The sequence below is a fragment of the Coffea eugenioides genome, chromosome 5 (assembly GCF_003713205.1).
Source record: "Coffea eugenioides isolate CCC68of chromosome 5, Ceug_1.0, whole genome shotgun sequence".
In the NCBI taxonomy this organism is placed as follows: domain Eukaryota; kingdom Viridiplantae; phylum Streptophyta; class Magnoliopsida; order Gentianales; family Rubiaceae; genus Coffea; species Coffea eugenioides.
The window spans coordinates 1,824,003-1,829,654 of NC_040039.1; the positions used below are offsets into that span (position 1 = coordinate 1,824,003).

The following is a 5,652-nucleotide window of genomic DNA, read 5'->3' on the forward strand; positions in this document are numbered from 1 at the left end:
CAACAGGCTCAAACAATTAATCAGTCTCTGTCAGAAGAAAATTCTTCTCTCTATGTAATGAATATGAAAAATTAATAAAAAGAGAAGCTCTTGTGCAACAAAGATTTGAAAAAAGTTCAAGGCCAACTTAAGCATTTGATAAATCACAGTTAGCACTCAAGACCAGTACAAAGCCACATAAATTGCTAATGCTAAAAGCAAAACAAGCAAAGGCTAATGTAAAGCAGATTACAGGCAAACATTAGTATAAAAGAAATAAAATGAATACACATGTCGAATACCACTACAGGTGCCAGCTAAGGTGGAAGCATTAAGCCAGTGTCATCCCCACAAGTCATGATAATACCTCCAACAAAAATAAACCCTCGATTAATATCTCAGCAAAAGAAGCATCGATGTCTGCCATCGATTGTTCTCAAGCATTAAGCCAGTTGGAGGTCATGATAATACCTCGGCAAAAGAAGCATCGATATAGCCCAGGATTTTGTGAATAAAGGGATTTCTTAAAGCCAATACCTACAAAACAAAACAAACCCAGTTACTGAATTAAAAAAACAAAAAAAAGAAGAATTCAAATGAAAATTGAAGAACCTAGATGGAGGAAGAAGGAATGAGAGATAAGAAATCTGTTGAAAGGAAGAAGACAAAAAAGATTAGAAATCTGAAGATGAAAGGGAAGACCAAAGAGGAAATGGGGAAGAAGGCAAGAAGCGGCGGGTGAATTATGAGAGAGATAAATGTTCTAACCCTAAAAAAAAAGGAACCAAGAAAAGGACCCATATGCCCATATCATTCCAAAGCACATAACAAAATGACGTCGTACCACTTGTTTGGAACCCATGTGCAGTACACGTGAGGACGATGAAGACGAAACCGAGTAAAGAGCTCTTCGCTCTTATTCTACTTATGTTGACAATTGGTTGATTAAACAATGAACAAAAACAAAAAAGTTGCCAATTAATGACAAACAGCATGCATTACATGGAAAATGTCAAAATGTCGTATTAAACATTCAAATACCATAATTAAGCTCAACAAGACAAGACAATTTGATAGAAAGAAACCAAATCCAAAAACAAATATCTATGGACAGAACACTTCATCAACAAACATAGCTTTATATCCATTGTTTCGTTAGTCAAAGTAGTTACTGTTGATCTCCCAAAGCATTTGATATGAAGAAATGAAGAACATATATCTGCAACAAAGTAATACAATAATTAGAAGGTGACGAGCAAAACTTAATAGAGCAAAATTTTAGTAAAGTATACGAGCAATTAATAAACAAAAAAGGAAGGAAAAGTGAGCAGAGAGCACTTAAGGTACCTAAAAGCGAAAAGTGCAGCTTGATTGGAAGACAGATGGTATCCTGGTTAGAATCCCGAAAATAAGTGAAGAGCTTCAGTTGCTACAAATAATTAGGAGTCAGCACTTCAAAGAGAAAATAAATCATATTGTAATACCAATGACTCACAACTCAGTACTGTGATCATCGTTCTAAATTTATTAATCTATCCCAACCTATATAACAATAGTTGTGAGTTGTGACACTAGGTCACCATGAGTGGCTGCACTATGTACATCTCTTAGTACGTAAATCTTTGTTGAAGGATTATTGGTTATTCCACTTTTAGTCTATCTCTATGATCTAGGATGTAAGGATACTATTTCCACGAAATAATGGTAGTCAGTAATGGATATTACTAAGTAATGGTGGTCAGCAAATAATGGGTACTTCTGAGACAATTTTTTTTGCAAATTAGACTGTGGGGATACTACTGGTTGTGAGGATATTCACGAGGATGGCTTGCAACAGTACATGGACCAGCAGCACATCCCCCAACCAATACAGCAGGCTCTGGATCACATCTCGGTGGATGTTGTGAGTGATGATGAACGCGAGACACAAGAGACTGTTCAAGATTTCATACCTGCTTGTGTTATTATCGTAAGTGCATCTATTAGCTTTTTGTACATGTGTTTATGTTTTCATTTTATGTACTAACAAATGGTAAATTTCTATTTGATAGCTTGATGCTATATTTGTCGCGATTGGATTTGGCTTGGATCTTTCAGGGTTCTTCATGGCTGGAGCATCAGATCAGAAGCTTTACATCGATATTTCTGGCTGTGCTTTTAATGTTTTTTTGGCACTTGAGACTCTGGCTTTTAGCTTCTATGAGGCACGATTGAAGGGAGCTATATGGACCCAACGTGGTAATTGTACCTGGTTCTACCTGAAGGACAAGGCATACATACCAATTTCACCCTTAGTTGAGTGTGGTATCACTTTATTTGCTGCTTTAGGATTTGCCAATTCAGCATTTAGTATAATGCATTTGAGTCAGAATGTGCTTATGGCATGTTTTGGTGTTGGTTGTTTAGCATTATTCATTAAGTTCGTGTCAGTCCTAAGCATATGTTTTATACGGTGGTGTATTATAATATAGTGGTCTTATATACTTACAGTTCTTTGTAAATATATATATATATATTTATGCTTTTATTTGTAAATTTAGTGTATGAATTTGGGACTCATACTTGACTTTGATCTTTATTGGTACTAGTGTATAGTGCCACACTTTGCGTGGCCTGCCCATGCATGGTTCAATCTTATTGTGTATTAGCTTTGAGTATTTGTTGATTTTGTGTATAGCCTACATGTAAGGATCCGTCAAATGCAGTAGCTGTAAAAAGTAACTTTTACAAAGAAAGATAGCTTATTTAAAAGAAAGCCATTATCAGACGATGCAAGCAGTTTAAGAGAGCTTTAAAATAATAAAAATAAAGACTTCCCGCCAGAGTTTCTTACTCATAAGATGATGACCTAAAGAAGGACAATATTATGAGCAACAATCAATCATAATTGGATTTAGAAACCTACCGATAACTGCATGCACTGTCATAAACTAGATGCAACTTGGAACTAATAAAAGCTAGATAATTCAGAGTCTTGCCGTGAAACTCTGGTTGGCAAACCAGTAATATCACAGAGACCCACCAATGGTCGTTATGGAGTTCAACCCCTTATTTGCCTTCTAACTCCCATTTTTAACTCCAAAAGTAATTCATTTTGGATGATTGATACCTCACTGCTTAAGTAAGAAGTCCCTTTCCAAGCATTATTATCAGCTGTATTCTACTAAATCATATTGAGAGAAGGCCTGTTACAAGGGGAAAACCCAGAAGAGACGGAGAAATACGTCAAACCACCCCTTTCCAATGGACCCAAACCATAAAGAAAAACAAAAACGGTTCTTTATTGATGAGATTTGATTTAAACGGAACACAAACCAGATACTATCCACAAAGCAAACAATTCACCAGACAGCAAATAAATACTCCATGGAGTAAAATGACAAGAAAATGAAGAGACAAGAAGAAAGAAACTCAACAAAATGAAATTGACTTACAGCTGTCAGCGCTGCTTCAGCACCTTTATTTCCAGACTTACCACCAGCTCGATTGAGAGCCTGCATTTATCATAATGTAACTTTAGGAAATGGGGTGCCAATGGAAAAAATTGTAGAATATTGGTAAAGATCATGGTGACAATTTCCATCAGTATAGACATTTTACCAAAAATTAGCCACAGGATGATTATCATATACAGCAACATGACAATTATATGATGAACTATTTTATGATTTTCTATGCAATAACTCCTATGAAAAAGAGTATAGGAGATCAGAAAGGTCAACCATGAGTTTTCCATGAGTTTTATTAACCAAAAGAGAAATAACTTGATTTGAATTGATTACACTCAATTAAACTCGAGCTCGAGCTTAGTTATTTTTACCTTGAGTCGAGCTCGAGTAATGCACGGCTCGTGCTTGATTGAGCTCGATTGAACTTGATTTGAATTGATTACACTCAATTAAACTCGAGCTTGAGGTTAGTTATTTTTACCTCGAGTCGAGCTCGAGTAGTGCACGACTCGTGCACGAGTCGTGCACTACTCGAGCTCGACTCGACTCGCACTCGTGCACTACTCGAATTCGACTCGACTTAAATACAGCCCTAGGTGCGATAGCAGATGCAGCAGTGACTACAGCAGCAGAAGCCGCAAACAAGTCGACAGCCAATGAGTTATTGGTAGCAGTGGAAGTAGCCAATACTACTCGTGAGATTGCTGCCCATAATGCTTCGATGGAGCTAGGTAAGAAATGAATAACCCTGATTGTATTTATTTTAGTGATCAAGAAACTTTTGATCACGAAACAACATTGCCTCCTAAGTGATAATTTACAATATGAAGAAGGACTTTGCATATTATGAAGAGCTAGGTAAAGACTTTTTTTACGTGCAACTTTGCATTCTGGTTTCGGACTTCTGCAGTTGATTATTAAGATGCTGCCAATTCTTATTGAATCTACTTGAAGAACAAAATGATCTCAGCCCACTTCTTGTATTTACATTTTATTTTGGGTTGTATTTCTTTTCCTATTTTCTTCAAAGTTGCTTGTGTTCTTTTTTTTCCCCTCCATTATCAAGATGAAGATAGGCTTCATTGGAGTTGCTTGGACTTTTGAACTAAATTCTAGACTTCTATTCGAATTATCTATTTTTTTAGAGTAAATTTTATATACACTGTCAGTGTATACATTATCACGATTGAATGGATGATACATGAGTAAATTTTAGATTTCAAATTCAAATTTTGCACATGTGGCATATATTTCAATTTGAACTACAATGGTTCTAATAGTTGTGACAAAGTGCTTCTGCTATAATAATGTTCCTTTTTCTTTAAAAAAAATTCTGAATTTTTGTTTAGGAATTAAGATGATTTTATTTTTCTCGAGTATCTTGCTATAGAAATTACAACATTTTGTTGGAAAGTCCTAGTTTAGTGTGTGTGTGTGTGTTATACAAATTTTGAGTATGCATAAAGTAGTAGGATGTGCAATGAATGTATTTATACAAATTTTGAGTATGTAAAAAGCTAGTTGAGAACAAATTTTTCAAAAAAGGTTAGATCCATTGAGCAATAAAAAAAGAATTATAAAATAGGATTTATCTGTATTAATTCCAACCAAATATTCACTGAATTCTTGTACAAAAAAGTAAAGCGCTTTCTTGATTCTTTCTTTTAACGCATAGATCTTGGGATAAATCATAAAAGTAGAGAGAAAATCCACTTGCAGTAATTTCGTAATTATTCCGAACGGCTAATACCAACCGTGGAAACTCCAGAGGTTGCTTACATTGACTCTGGTGGTGGCACTCGTTTAAGGCGTTGTCTCGCGAGTTTTAACGTGACTCCAATCGAGTGTAACATTTAGTCCCGCGCGTAGTACTTAATTTCTTGTACTCTTTTGTATAGTTATACTTGTAACACTATTTGATCCAAGGCTCATTCTGCGCAGAAATCACACGAGACTTATTCTAATACCAACTAAATACACTAAATCTATAGATTGATTCAAATAACTTTAGAGCGAAATTGTGGATTTAAAATGATTAGCCAAAATTATTAAGTAACCCATGGGCTCAGTTTATATACATACATTCACTTAGGATCTTTGCATTCTTGAGGGTGTCTAATTGAGCACTTAGGGTGCGTTTGATAAAATTGAAAGTTGAAAACTGAAATCTAAAATCTAAAGTCTGAATTCATTAAATTATTATTTTGTTAAGTATTAAATCAAA

General features: G+C 35.2%; 1 long non-coding RNA gene across 1 annotated transcript; it reads right to left on the bottom strand.

Moving 5' to 3' along the window:
* Positions 1-2,969: 2,969 nt before the first annotated feature.
* LOC113769888 lies at positions 2,970-3,667 on the bottom strand. Its single transcript, XR_003468342.1, has 3 exons — positions 3,580-3,667; positions 3,414-3,473; positions 2,970-3,164 (listed from the first exon to the last, which is right to left on the bottom strand). It is a non-coding gene; the product is annotated as an uncharacterized LOC113769888 (long non-coding RNA).
* Between the last annotated feature and the right edge of the window lie 1,985 nt (positions 3,668-5,652).